The sequence below is a fragment of the Ambystoma mexicanum genome, chromosome 12 (assembly GCF_040938575.1).
Source record: "Ambystoma mexicanum isolate Mex_15411 chromosome 12, UKY_AmexF1_1, whole genome shotgun sequence".
Lineage (NCBI taxonomy): Eukaryota > Metazoa > Chordata > Amphibia > Caudata > Ambystomatidae > Ambystoma > Ambystoma mexicanum.
In genome coordinates, this window is record NC_090936.1 from 1,050,073,507 (window position 1) to 1,050,089,837 (window position 16,331).

A 16,331-nucleotide genomic window follows, 5' to 3' on the forward strand; every position below is an offset into this window, starting at 1 on the left:
GCGTTACCTCCCTATATCATTGTGGCACTCACCCACACTGTCTAACGACATAACTCCATAATAACATTTGAATATACAGCCTTTGTGGAGTAAGGAGAAAATATTTCCATTCATTCCTATAAGTCCATGTTGTGCTGCAACTTGCCCTGAAATGCCTCAAAAGGATTACTCTAGCCACTCTCACGCCTTGCCACTAACTTGAACACATACGCACATTGAGATCATTTTCAGGAAGTCCAAATTCGTCCTTCTTAACCTAAAAAGTCTCAAATGCGTTAACTCTAATACATTTACTACCTCAAACTCACTTCCTGCACACTTCCATCCATACATACACTTCTCTCGCACCACCTGTGCACACTAATCCTTAATCTGTTACAATACTCGCATTAATAGTTCAAACCAAATGAGAAACAGTAAAGGATACACGAGTCTGCTCCTGAACATCCAACGTTATCTCCTGGCAATCCAAAACGTGTGGCAATCAACTTGAAATCACACTGCCACCATGAACTTCCTATGATGTTCACTTGTTTCCTCTGCAATCGCGGCACCCCGATACCTTACAAAGATTGGCAAGTTTCCTTCACTGCAGCGTATTAGAGCAGTCATTGTAAAAATGATGCACCGCACACATCAATCTGTCATCCCGTTCAACCGCTCTCCTCTTCCTGTGTCCATAGGCTCTCCCCTTCCTGTGCACGCCAATGCACGTAGCAAGGTCCTTTGCTCAAATGTTCATTCACATGCAGCGCACTACTTCGTCCTTCGGTTACCGGCTGGAATCAGGAACAGTGAGTCCATTCCAACACTTCACCAACTCCCTGCTTGGGCTTGTGACGTCATCAGACGCTCACACACATCAGGGCTTTATGGAGCTCTGCCATCCCAACATTCATCTCTGTACGCTGTACAAATCATACACAAAGCTCAGGCTCAGATACACCCTGGCCACTCCATTTTATTCATAGCTCTCTCTAGACTTCACAACGAGCTACCGTGCATATGGCCGTGCTTGCGTTGGATGCCTCTTGGAGCCCCACTTCTTCCCTTTTTTTAAAAAGGGCTCCGCTGCCAACTTCGGGGTCAACCACTCTGGCACTTGGGGTCACTACCAAAACAACGTGAGCATCACTCACTGTCTCCGGCGCGCTCAGCCACCAGCATCAACATGAACTTTTTATCCCCTTCTTCACTCTGCTCACGCAAACGTTAATAGCCAGCACTTAAATCCCAGTACATGGTTCTTCTCAGGAGTTACTCTTCTGCAACTTCCCCAACTACTACTTCATGCGTCTTAAGAGGGGATTCACTCCCATACTGGAACTTGCTTCCTGAGGCTTCACAGCTTTCCCCAACTATTACTTCTTCAGACCCACTTCATGCCTATGAATCCTGCGCTTTGGGGTTTTCATTATCTTCCTTATCTTATGGGGCTTAACTTCTTTACTTCTAAAACTTCTTCTTTACTTCTTAAACTTCCCCAAATCTTCTCTTCCTAATCCCCTGTGCTGTGGGCCCCTGGGTTATGGGACTTACTTCTGGATGTTTGGGGGGCAGTGGTCTCCCTCCTTCTTCTGCTGCTCCCCCCTCGCATCTTTCTTCATCTTTATGCATAGGTTCTTGAAAATCCTTGTCGCCATTGTTACAAAGCAGCTTCTGTAGACTTCTTAGGCTTATTAATAAGTTATTGTAAGTTACATAAGCGAACAACTAGGAAAGACCGCTGGGTCCCATCACCCAGGCTCAACTGACTACAATTGAACTCTGGAGCTGGACACATATCCAAACATTTCACAGGCTGTCATAGTGTTCCATGCCAGCTCACAGCTATGCATCAAGTACATTATAACAGAAACCTTGTTTCGTGCAAAAAGAGGACATGCATCCCCACCGTCTGAAATTCTCTAGCCACAAATGATAATATGGTCGGTAAATTTAACCCCTTCACATTTAACACACAAACCAGCAGGCAGCCCTGCCTTCCACCTTATTCACATCCTGCATCGCCATAGTAAAGTTGTGTCCACAAAACATTGCACCTTCAACAGAATCAACTTTCCAGATCACAAATGTCTCATGAAACAAATTCCCTATACCAGTTCCCATCATCCCCCCTGTCCCTCAAAGCCCCCAAACTACAACCTATTCGCCCTCCCTGTGGCATCCAGCCCCTCACAGTTAACATCACTGGTCTAGGATCGAACCACCAAGCACTCCCGGCCACTGGGAAATTGCAACACGTCCCACTGCTATAAGGCCCCCCTCCCCCTGCAACCAAATAATCATCAACAACACTTTTCATAAAACCTCCACCTTTGCCCGCCACCCTTGTTTGGGTCCAGCACAACTACGACTCGTGCTCCCGACTCCCGGTGTCAAATGGCTCCTGTTCCCCATGCTTCACCAACAGACTCGTTCCCCGCTAGTCACCTTACTGCCCCGCTCTGAGGTGCCACCACAACCCAAAAATTACCAAATGGACAACAACGAATGAGGTGTTAGAAGCACTCAGGATAAATTGTACACAGTTGCAGTCACACAACACATTAAGCATCAGAGATACCCCCTTGGGGGAGTGTTCGATTTCTTAAATGTTCTTGATCCTTGGACAGGCCGGCACCTGCTCTCTTTGACCCTCTGGAAGCTGTCTCCATCAGCCTCATTCCCCTCCTGAGATGGGGCCTCCGGAGGCACCCATGAGTTCACTCTTGACCCTCTGGATATCGTCTTCTGTAATCAATTCATATTTATGGCCTTCATACTCGAAAGATATAGACAAGGGGAACCCTCACCAATTGCAAACTCTCTTTTTGTTGAGCCATTGGGTAAGGGAGGCGCACATCCACCGTCTTTCTAATGTGAAGGCGGAAAGGTCTTGAAAGATTGCTATTTTGGAGGATGCAAGCATGACGGGGCCCTCTCTCCGTGCCTTATAAAGAATCTTCATTTTCTCCTCAAAATAATGAAAGCGAGCAAAAATAGATGTGGGGCCCCTAGCCCCTCCCCGGGCACTATGTGCCCTGTCAATCGTGGGTTCAGGAATCATGTCATTACCAAACAGGAGTTTTATCACCTCATAGAGGACTCTCTTTATGTCCCTTTCTGTTTCTCCTTCTTTCTCCTAAAACCCAAAAAATTTCAGTTTGTTCCTTGTCTCCCAGTTCTCAAAAGCATCCATCTTTAAAGTCATTTCTGATTCCCGTCTCTCAAGTTCCGACAACCACAAATCAATATGCACCTCCATTGTGTCCAGTAAAGATTGATTGTTCCCCAATCCTTGAAGTCTGTCATCAATATCATGTATTCGTTTGTCCATCTTGTCAAGTTTACCCCCTATGTCGGGGCAAATCCCTGTGATCTCTTCCAACAGGGCGGCTATGTCTTTCTTGGTCGAGGCCATATCGTCTGGTGCCTCAGCAATGCCCAGGTAATTCACCTCCTTCGATTCCTGAAACTGGTTAGAGCACATGAAATGGAACATGAAATGGAACAGCTCAAGTGAGGGTCTCCAATCCATCCAATTGGAACTACCATCCCTCGTGCACCTGGAAAGGAGATTATCTCTGACAGCGGATTTACCCCTGAGTGCCCCCACTGGTCCACTCATCCATGTGGTAAAATGCAATTCCACTCGATAGCTCCTAGAGGACAGGGCTGGGCTGAGCAGATGCCAAAGTTCCATTCTCCTTCACCCGTTTAGCAACCGCAAACCAATAACCAAGCTACACCCTAACGTGCCGTGAGGCATAGCCCACCTGCCGGGACGGTGATCCCCAACTCCTCCAGGCCCCCACCGACCTTGCAAACAAATCAGGTGCAGACTCCCCCTTGCGTGCAAGGGGGGTCTAAGTCTGGGGTCTCACCCCCACACCTCTCTGTCGCCAGTACCTCAAGGGAGCATCCCTCAAAAGAAGGAATACCCTACTGGCTTCTGACCCCACAGTCCACACCCCAGACAGTCCTCCAAGTCTCCAGGTGTATGCCAGGCCCTTTCCAGAGCAAGGCACTGGTCCCAGCTGCCTCTGCGCCCCTCGGCAGGGCACAACAAATCCACTCCTCAGCAGAGGAGGAAAACAGGCTTCCAACCTGCCTGCCAGAGCCGAGAGGCTGCAGCCCGCTCCTCTTCTCCACCACGGGTTCAGACAGCTGACAAGTGACTCAGGTCTCCGGGCCAAGGCAATGTCAAGGCTCAAGTGCCAGCCGGCACAACAGAATTTGGAGTGAGGGAGCGGGGTGGCATCACCTCCAAGGCCCCGACACCAAGCAGAACTCCCGAGCTACCAAAGCAATTGGCCCCAAAATGCTCCCGGGCGTGCAGCAGTGGTAGCGACCCTCCTTCAACACTCGACCTGGTCCGGGGGGAATTGGGGGCTCTCAAACCAATTCATTACAGTGGCGCACAAGCCTCACAGTTAGGCTTCCACCATCTGCGCGCCCCTGGTGGCCTCTCCATGGCTACTGATTTAGATTTTTGGTACAGTTGGCCATTGTAAAGAAAACAATTGTTGGACTACAAAGTCTAACATTTCTGGTATCCGTATAAATGATTGAACAAAAAAAACGAACAAAAATAACCAAATTATTTTACCTATTTTCTTCGAAATCTTGGGTAGCTTTTAATAAAAAATAGCTGTGGGGTGGGGCAAGGGTAGGGTATTAGTTAAGGTAGGGGTTTGAGAGGGGTTCCCCCCGCATTCTTAGAAGAAAAAGAAATTTGGTAATTTGTCCTTTTGAATTTTTTATTTTTATCATTTCATGGTAAACCAATATTTCTATATAAATATTACACTGTTCGTAGTATCTGACTGGCTTTCAATTGAAATAATGTTTGACAGCTGTCATAGCTAGGTTGTGATCTATTGAGGTGTAGAGAGCATTGACGTCAAGTGTGACCGAGAAATATTTTTCTCTCCAAACTATTTCTTTGATTTTCTAAAAATGTGGATAGAATATCTAACATAGGAGCCTAGTTTGAGCAATGTTGGATATAGAAAGGAATCTATGAATTTGGAGAAATGACAGTAATAGACCAATTCCCACTTACTATGAATCTAACCTGCAGTATGTTTTTCAAAAGGTTTATGTAGTTTGGGTAAAAAGTATAACGTTGGAGTTCTAGGGATGAATTAGATGAAATATTGTCTTTCATCCTCATTAAGAACATGTTAGCATTAAATTCTTACAACTTCGGAATTGACTGTGTAAAACAAAAAGGCACACACCTGAAACAGAAGCAGCAGTGGTCGAAGATATGTGACTATACCTGGTGAAATGAATGCAATCGTGTAGGCATAGGGTTTCCAGGAAAAGCCTCTGGGGAAAAAACCCTGTTCTGGTTACTGGAGTTGATGTCTTCTCCTGGTAGCTGGTTGTCAGGAGGTGAGAGGGGCTGGAGGAACGTTTTCATTCTAATGTTGCTAATAAAGTGTAATCAGTATTCCAGGTCTAACAATGAAAGCAGAGGTAGTTTAGAAAGAGTAGCGCTAGAGATGCACCAACTCGTAAAGGAATTGTGCTCACCACACTGTCAGTATGAGCTTGTGCTGTTACGTGGAGAGGGAAGTCCATTCTGCGGTGGTGAAGGGTCCACAGCAAGCTGTGGGTTTCTATGGCAAGATGAGAGGATCAGATAAGAGGAGAGGTGCAGAGAGCAGAATTAGTACAGGTCGTAGAGTACTACGAGTATCTCACTGGATACTTTCCTGCCGATAGCTTCAAACAAACACTGTAGCTGTGCGCGGCGCTGATGGCTCTGCAGACACGAGAGCTGACTTCCAGGTCTGCATTGCCGTGGATACCACGATGTGTCAGCCAGTAGAGGCTAAACATGGTTAAAGAAGACAGTGATAATGTTCGTACACGGGTAAGACAAACATGTAAAAGTCGTCTATGAGAATGTGTAACTGTTTCTACATACTGAGAACGCTGTAACTGAATGGAGCATAGATAATTCTGAGATGTCAGAGCGAGTGCAGTTGTCTCGGGTAGAGACAGATCCTGTCAGATAGAGAGCAGAAAAGTGTTAGGACAGCAGGGAGAGGTTTAGCATGGACAAAGAAACTGAAGAGACTAGCAACGAAGTTACGGAGCGTGGCTAAGAGAAGAGTAGCAACGCGTCGTTGCTGGGATCCAGCAGCTTGATAATGGGTTCCTGGCAACGGATGCGGGAACAAACTTCCCATAATCCCATGAAAGACTGGAGCACAGAACAAGCTCTGGGAAGCCATCTTGGTAGGGTAAAGGGACACCATCCCGACCCTCTTCCACTGCCACCACAGGGACCAGCGGGGACGGTGGGACATGACAGAACATCTTGTTGGTACCATTTAATTATTAGTAGTTTAGGTTTTCTTTGGCAACGCGCAAGGTTTTGTTGCCTACTTTTCTGTAACAACCTGGCATTGAGAGATGTTCTTCAGTCATTTTAATATAGTCTAGTATTTTCATCACTACCATGTTGCCTGCTTCTTTGATTACTAGATTTTTGGTAGTTGTGATTTTTCTAAGTGCTTGTCTTTCCTGGTAGCTGAGATTGGGTTTCTGGTGTTGGATTTGTTTTTGCTAGTATCTTTAGTTGTGTTCTTATGTCTTGGGTAGCTATTTCAAAAAGGTATCTATATGGTTCTCGGTTGGTAAAAGCAGTAAATATGTGGAGGCTGGTTTGAAGAGTTTATCTGTTGGTTTGTCTTTATAGATGGCTACGTCTCTGGCTATTCTACTTGGGGGTATGTCCTCTTCCAGTTCCAATTGCATAAGAGTACTCTTGGCTTCAAAATCCTGCATGGTTAGACTAGATGTGTCCTGATGATAATCTTCATAGACAATTACATTTTCTTCGTAGTGAAAGAATTCCTTACGTTTCAATTTGTGAACAAATTTGAACAGATTTATATACGTGTCCTAGGTTCAAAAGAAATTCCTTTGTTTAATGCTGATATGTGTTGACTTGTGATCTGATAGATTGTATACAATATCAATCAATCAATTCAAGTTTATTTCAGAAAATACAAACAGGCTTTCCATAATAATATACAGCAGGTTAATACTAAACAAACACAGGAATTCATTAATACAATGACACACAAATCTTAAAAATGTCAAGAGAAATAATGATAAAAACACTGTTCAATTATAACCGGCAATATTTTGTCTGTCTATAAATTCTTTAAGGTGCTAATAGTAATTTCCTTCTACAGCAGGCACATGTTAAATATGTTAAAAGTGCCCAGCCCACATTTGGAGAGTCAGCCGAGAGCAGGTGTACTTGAGCGGGGCAATACTGTTTTAATTCAGTCTCTCTTAAAATTGGAATCAGAGTTGTTTTTCTGCTGTAGCCATAGGCGGGACAAATAAACACAAGATGCACCAAGTCTTCTATAGGCACTTGACACACCAAGCAAGATTTGTCTATGCTAATATTGCCCATCCATGTAGAGGTTATGGCTCTGAGTGCAAGGCAATTAAACCTTGCTCCAGTTATTATGGTTCTCTGGTTTGGACTAAGTGTCCAAATAAATATTTTTGTACAGCACACTCCTTTATAATAGCAGGTCTCTGGCTTAACGGTTACGGGAGTTCTAAAACCTCTTGACTGTCCTGGGTATAGGCCATTAATCTGGTTTTTAGATTGGAAAGTGATAGGCTTTAGTCCTGGGTGAATCGTTTTGCTTTTTTATATAATTGTCGCCAACACCAGATATCTATATTGTGACCATAACAATATTGAAGTAAACGGTATTGTCTCGAATGATATCTTTTGGTATGCGCCAAATTTTGAAACCTTTTTTAATTTGGGTGAATGTTATTAGAAAGAACACATATTGTCCAAACAATAGTTGTAAGTTTCAATAATACTTTATTTTTTCTTTGTTGTTGATTTAGCACAAGTTATTCATCACTTTGCTTAATTTTTCTATTTATATTGCAAGTTACTGTATTTCTTCCTCTTAACACATGTTTGACCTTGTATGTGACAAGGATTTTCGGGAGAGAGTCTAAAAACCAAATTGAAATCAACAATATTACATACACATTTTTGGAAGGAAGGTTCCTCTGAGAAACATTAACTTTGTATTTCTTCTGACTCCAGACTGTTAGTTTTTGTAGACAGCTGGTTTGTGATCCTTAAATTAATCAGACAATAATGGATTTGTAAAGTATTATTATATCTAGTTAGTGTTCATATATACTAATATATATTTTAGAAAGGATTGAGGGATGCTGATGCTTGTATTTTTTATATTCTGATTATCCTTTATATATTGATAGTCTGAAACCTCAGACTGATATTCTTAATAGTTAATTATACTGCTCATATTTAAAGCTTTGAATGGTTACTAAACATATAGGGCCTCATTACGAGTATGGAGGTAGTGATGCCCTTAATAAGGGCATGGCTGCCTCCATACCGGTTTCCAGTACCAGGTTCCTCCAATGAGGACTTACCGGACTATTCCAAACTTGGAGGACCCGGAAAGTCCTCATTGGAAAAACCCATCCCCATTCCCATTTGAGCCCCCATAGGGCTCAATGAGAATGGGGAGGGAGCTAATAACGAGCCCGTTAACAACGGGCCCGTTATTAGCTCCCTGGTACCCTTGCGAAAGAAAGAACACATATTGTCCAAACAATAGTTGTAAATTTCAATAGTCGAAAGAACACATATTGTCCAAACAATAGTTGTAAGTTTCAATAATACTTTATTTTTTCTTTGTTGTTGATTTAGCACAAGTTATTCATCACTTTGCTTAATTTTTCTATTTATATTGCAGTTACTGTATTTCTTCCTCTTAACACATGTTTGACCTTGTATGTGACAAGGATTTTCGGGAGAGAGTCTAAAAACCAAATTGAAATCAACAATATTACATACACATTTTTGGAAGGAAGGTTCCTCTGAGAAACATTAACTTTGTATTTCTTCTGACTCCAGACTGTTAGTTTTTGTAGACAGCTGGTTTGTGATCCTTAAATTAATCAGACAATAATGGATTTGTAAAGTATTATTATATCTAGTTAGTGTTCATATATACTAATATATATTTTAGAAAGGATTGAGGGATGCTGATGCTTGTATTTTTTATATTCTGATTATCCTTGATATATTGATAGTCTGAAACCTCAGACTGATATTCTTAATAGTTAATTATACTGCTCATATTTAAAGCTTTGAATGGTTACTAAACATATAGGGCCTCATTACGAGTATGGAGGTAGTGATGCCCTTAATAAGGGCATGGCTGCCTCCATACCGGTTTCCAGTACCAGGTTCCTCCAATGAGGACTTACCGGACTATTCCAAACTTGGAGGACCCGGAAAGTCCTCATTGGAAAAACCCATCCCCATTCCCATTTGAGCCCCCATAGGGCTCAATGAGAATGGGGAGGGAGCTAATAACGAGCCCGTTAACAACGGGCCCGTTATTAGCTCCCTGGTACCCTTGCGGGACCCGCTAAGGACGCCTAGTTTTACCAGGCATCCTTACCGGGTCCCACAAAGGGAACCTCGTAATAGGGCGTCCCCTAATGAAGGGTGCCGGTCCCGTACCGGCACCCTTCATTACGGGAGCGCCAGCCTCGTAATGAGGCCCATAGTCTTTCAACAAAGAAATTCTGCATTTAACTATTACTGTTTTATCCAAAAATTACCTCTCTTACCTTAGCCTTGGGAGATACATGTGCCTCCTTTGCTGTTCATCGGCGATCTGGAAATTACTTTTATTTCGCGGGCATTTAAGCGAGTACGCAATGACGTGTACACGACAACGTCATTGCGTATCTTAGCGCGATGCCGTGGATGCGATGCACAATGACATCACTACGTTTTTGCGCATTGTGGCCATTTTGGTTAATGAGTTATTTCCTATGTAATGGACAGGCACGCGCTTCTAATTTTGTGCCTGTTTTAGTCCTTTATAGGTAATTGTTGTTGAATGGAGTGGTTAGTATATCTTTAATCCTGGCTTGGAGAGAAAACATTTGTACATTTAACTCTTGTTTATACTGTTAAGTATGAACAAGTTTTCATATTTTCACATTCTCTAATTCCCTGGTTTAGAAACTTTCTTAAACTTAAAAATGTAAAGTTTAAGAAAGTTTCTGAACCAGGGAATTAGAGCATGTGAAAATAATGCATATTGGTTCATACTTAACAGTTTAAATATGAGTGAAATGCACAAATGTCTGTCTCCTTGCCAGGATAAAACACATGTCTTGGATTAAGGGGAGCAGCTCACCTATTGGTGGCAGTACATGACTGATTTGCATATGGCTGGACTCTTTTTGCAATGGTGCAGACGGGCTAAAAAACAGTGGTGTGCAAGGTTGCCCAGAGCAAAGCCAGTGGTTCAGATTAATTCAAAACCTTCCACCCATCACTTTTTTGGTTTTAGTTTGTCTGCCTGTGTGAGGGAGGGTATGCCCAGACGTCGGTCCCTATCTTGCTGCGCCATAGTGAACCACTAGCAGTTCGGGCAGGACTGCTCCCATTGTTGACAGTACCCTACTGATTTGCATGTGGCTGGACCCCTTTTGCAATGGTGCAGACAGACTAATAAACGGTGGTGTGGATGGTTGCCCAGAGCAATACCAGTGGTTCAGATTAATTCAAAACCTTCCACCTTTTTTGATTTTTGCATGTACAGGGCCTTGATAGGGCATACATTTTTCTGTTGTGACTATGCACACCCCCCTTTGCATTGCTGTACTGTAGTGCTGCACAATGGAATTGTGTGATGGCAATAGTACTCACCCATTATCCACGTTTGTTGGCCTGTGTGCCTCTCCATGTTTGCAGGCAGTGTACTGTTGCACAGGACCATGGCAGCGTGGGTGGAACCAGGGAAGCGGGCACAGCAGTGTGTGATGTATAGGTCAAGATCGCAGGTGACCTGGATGTTGAGGGAGTGAAAATGCTTCCTATTGCAGTATACCTGTTCATGGGCCTGGGGGGGCCACCAATGCCACATGGGTGCAGTCCAGGGCAGCAATGATATTTGACATGTGGGCAAGTGCATAACACTGTGCTTCTTGGCATTCTCCTGTGCCGGGGTGGTGGGCATGGAGATATACTGGGACACATGGCAGAGGATGGCTCCCAGCACCTGTACAAGCACCTTCAAAAATGTGGTCTGTGCAATGCTGGGCAGCATGGCCAGGGAGTGCTGGAAGGTGCCAGTTCCCAGGAGTTGCAAAACAGACACAAGCTTCAGCAGCGAGGGGCACAGCTGTCCTGACGTTTATCCTGCTATCTAGGTCTTCTTGGATTAAGGTGAGCAGATCAACTATGGGCCCCCTATTCAGTCGGTACAGGGTGACCAGCTGGTTGTCAGTGAGTGTCCATGGTGAGGGCCTAACCCGGGGTATGGGCGCTTGTCTTACGTGTCGTCTCATCCTCCTCCTCTCTTCACCCTGTGCTGGTGTTCCTGCCTGGGTAGGTCAATGCGCAGCATGAGCAGCTGCATGTCCCAGGTTGCAATGGCTAGTGGCAGCATGGAGTTTGAAAATTTGTTTGGGGAACGGTAATTGTTGTGGTAATTCCACTACTGCCACTTTTATCATATGCCGCCCAACTCATAACGACCCCCTTAGTCTAGCGATGCTTGGGATTGTAAAGCTTCTTTGAGTTGCCAACTAATGAAGAACTTTATCATTTTGATTGTCTTGATAAATTGAATAATTTTTTGTTATTTGCCATTGTTCGTTTCTCCACTTCACCTTTGCATGCTAGATGTATGCATTATAAATCACAACAAAAAAAGAAAACATATAAATGAAAACGTACAAGCACCAGAATGCAATGAAAAATCCAGGACTGCATAAGGTACTTATATGCAACATAGTAAACGAGGAGCGATATGCAATGGCCCCAATGTTTTCTTTTAGCCGAATAAACCAGCCCAAACGCTTCTCACATTGGGACAACTCTAGTGTTCTGCCCGAGTTACCCGGCAACATTCCACCCTTCAAATAGAAGGGCACCGAAACATAACAGCCTCCATCACCCATTACAATACGAAGAAGTGAAGAACAAAAGCAATGCTTAAAGATGGTAAATATGTAGTCTTACAATCAGCAGAGGAGTGCCAATGGAGTACTGGCTACTGAAGTGAAAGTATGGCACAGCAGGGGTTTACAACATGTCATCCATCAATAATGTATCAGCTGCATGCCAGTAACCCTAAGCACCAGTTCTCATGGAAAGTGGTTGCCAGACAACCCATGTCTTCCTGAACATCAGTGAGACTGACACAATAAGTGACTTTGCCACCTTGGCAGCCCCATATATCCCTGAAACTGATACAACTGCATGAAGCCAATATCTAGAGGCGGGATGTCATGCAGAGCTGTTCTATTAATCTCAGAAACCAATGTTCATGCTCACCACCTGTATCATTTACAGATGGGAAGTATTCAATATGCCTGACACAGATGGGAAGTATCCAATTATATATGCATCAAGGACAATTGTGACCATTTTTCTGAGTGGTTTGGGCTAGTTCAGCGGTTTTCGGGAGAGTATTGGGATCTGAGAGATGGGGAACTAATCAGGGAGACTTGGTTATGTAGCAATGTAAAAGCTCTTCCTGGAGGCGATAACTCTGCTCCCAAACCCTTATAGTGTCTACATGTACTGTAGTTCTCGTTGAGATTGATGTTGATATTGAGAAAGAGATGCATTCTTAGAACATTATATAAATAGCTGAAGTATCTTCTGAACCAGGGTACATTCTATATTTAGTCTACACGTTTAGCCACGCCCCAATCCGCCCCCCCTCTAAACTATTTTCAAACTGCCATATTCCCTGCCCCCAAATGCCTTACATCAGAGAATTAATTATGTCACAAGTCATTAGACAAAAGATGTACTTTTCTCCAAACTTACCAACTGCAAATATACAGCCGCACGATAGCCAGCACCTTCCAGGACACAACCGAAAGTAACACGTTCACCTCTGTTTCCTTCCTGAACCCGTTGCCATGAAACAGGCAGTTTAGACGTTAACAATGATCCTGTCAACGCTTCTGTTTTGAACAAACTAGTGCAGACTCGTTTTATTTTCACTTCTGCTGGAGTTCAACAGAAAAGGGCACTCTCTATTTAAACATGAAACTGTTAATACGAATGTATTTTTGTGAAAAACATCAGCATCTTTAAATATGAATAAATAGTTTTTGTGGTCTCTTCTGAATGGGCCAATCACACTGCAAGGTGCCAAAAGCAGAATCTGTACATGGGAAGTATAGTAACTAAATTATACTGCACCATAAGCCTCTGATTATGGGAGCTGTCCGTTAAAATGAAATATGGTAATTTCTGAATATACCTTAAACAAGCATTGACAAAGCCATAAGTTTAGAGTTTTAGCGAATTGCTGTTGGTTTGTCTATGTTGAGCATGAAAAGGAGTGTGTTATTTAATGTGTAAAATCATGATTATGTTAATGCAACAAACAATATTGTGTGTAATGTCTGTCCACAGGAGTGTGCCAGTGCACGTTAGGTGGTCAGTGTTGGGACGGGCCAGAAAAAACTTGTAATTTTGTAGCCAGCCTAGTGTTCTGTGTCAGCTTCCATGTTTTTGTGGCAATAGGGCCTTTGGTTTGGGGTGTGATGGGTTCCAGGCAGGCCGGCTTGTTGGGTGTGGAGAGTGATGGGAGGGCAGGGGCTACAATAAAAGTTGGGGAAAGGCCTGTTCAGCTTTTTTGGTCATTCAGCACTCCCCATAACAAGGGGTGCCACCTGCTTTTATTCTGCTGTCCTTCCTCGCCACCCAACCCTTTGTCTCTCCAGCATATCTCCCTGCACAATGCCGGCATTGCTTTCCTGGTACTGTGCCCAGCATCCTGGGTTCCTGATCATAACCTGAGAATTTGGCTCACCCTTCCTTCCTACTGATGGAGGGCAGGTTGACGGTTACCCCTCCTTCTGAGGTCACACTTGTGGAGGACAACGTTGGGCTGCAATTTTGTTTGTGTCAAATGTTGGGTGCCCAAGCATTGCATAGCTTTGGCATAAAGGTGTCATTTTTCAGCTGCATAAGAAATACAAAAAAATGGCCTGGATGGAATGTGGGCTTGATACCTTTTGCTCATATCTGTGGTGTTATACATGTATGCCAAGATAATGACCAGTGGCAGATTCTCTGTGTTATATTCATCTTTGTCACTTTGAAATGATTCAGAACAGCCATCTCTGCCTGCAGAAAAACAACTTCCAGAATGTTAAACGGTGGCTTGTGCTATAAACCCGCTCCTGGAATATCAAAGACTTTCCGTCCAATATGTCCTTTCCAGCTACTTCATTTATTGTAAAAGAGCAAAGTGCAAAGGTAATGGTCATATGTCTGCCTCCAGTTAGACTCAAGATTTATGTTAAAGTTGAATGATAAGAACTCTCATTTCACTTTTATAACAGTTTTCCAAATGTGGCCACCTGCTGCTGCTGAATGCTGTAGTGATAACAAGCATTGGCAAAGCCAATAGTTGTGCATGATGTTTAGTGTAGGCCAGTTCATGTAAATGATAGGAGATGGTAACAGTAATGTTTTCCTTTATGCAGAAAAGTTAAAGCCTGGTAGTAGACAATTATTATTTTGTTTGGTAAGGAAAAACTAAAGACTATTATTAACATGGTATTCACTATATTAGCTTGCGTGTATAAATCGTAGGGTATAAGATGTATGTTAAAAATAAATAGGGGAACAATGTCTGCCTGTGCAATAGTCAAATCTGATTTTGGGCATACCCATGTCTGCACTATGTTGATTATTTGTGAGCGTTTAGTATGGATTGATGTGAGGGCCTGCAAAAATGGAAATATTCGAGAAAATAAAATGTTTCTCTGTTTTATCCAAACACTTTTGGTGTCTGGGAGGGGTTTCCCAGTGAATTCTCCTCATCAGGAGCTGCTTAGCTTGAACATTGGGAGATGAGTATCTGTGATCTCTATTCTCTGTGACTATGTTAATTCCTTGGTCACTGATTTAAATGCAGATGCTAGGAAACATGCTGCCCATGCTTTCCATCTGAGACCGGTCTTTATCCCAGATGTGTTTAGAAATGTAAATTTATATTTTGTCCATTTGAAGTTTACATTGTTATGGAATGAAACACCGGCATCTTTCCTCATTTTGTTTAACTGCACACTTCATCCTGTTTCCGTGAATACTTCAACAAAAAAAACAATTGAATTGAAAATATCTCCATGAGTAGGGACGAGCACTGTATCTTTCTTAATTGTAGCATTGCCCTTATCTGACTCGTTTAGTGGTGAAAGATCTCTAGGAGTGAATAACAGCCCCTCTGAAGCAAGAGCACGCCATCTGCACCCCTTCACCGCTCTGATTGAACTCCATCCTCTTTCAAGCACATCTCAGTCCAACCCATCACTTCCACCTCTCTTACTCTTCTCCTCATCTCCTGCTCACTGGGCACCCTCCTTCTCTTCTTGACCACTTACTTGAACACTACCAGATGGTCTCACTGCAGTCATAATGGGTAACCTCACCTTTTCCAATATGTCTAAGGCCCAACAGCTCCAACTTAATTCCATTCCTTCTGACAACTCACAACCTACATAAAATTCCAACCCACACCCAATACAACCTTCTCAATCTCATATACCTATTGTCTACCCTGGTCTCCGCTGCTCCCACAATCGAACCCTCCATATCTGATGAGTCTCATATTCACCTCACAATATCTCCCCATCCTCATTTATCATGAAATGTAAGCTCCTTCTCTTCCAGTTACTCAATCCATGGATCTCACCTTTACTGAAGTGAACTCTGCACCAGCCACCCTCTTCAATGATCATCGCACTGCCCACTCCTTTAACCCCTCTTGCCCACGCCCTTACTCATGGATTACCAAAGCCATTCAGCTGCAGAGGACAATGATGCATTGCTGCATACTCACTGGAGCATAGGCCAATCCTCGGGCTTAGCACTACCCAGAAGCCCAAAAGGGCTCTCTAATGTCCCCGACCACAGCTTTTGGCACAGACAGGCTGTCAAAGATCCTCCAGGCCATGCATCCCAAGCCAACAATCAATCTGTTTTCTCCTCTCTGACCCCCAATGATTTGGCCTTCTACAATCAACAAAATATGGGACCCCGTGCCCACCCTTCTACCTCTCCCAACTGCTCACTCCAATCTTCCCCATTCTTCCTATACTCTCCTCCCTATGTCACGTCTTCCTCCCCTCCCCCACTGAAGTTCTACCCTTTCACTCTGCCAACCCATCCTGAGCTTCATGTGACCTCTTGGCAACACACATCATTCCAGAACCTGCACCTGTCACCTCCACGCACCTCTCTTCTTGATTCT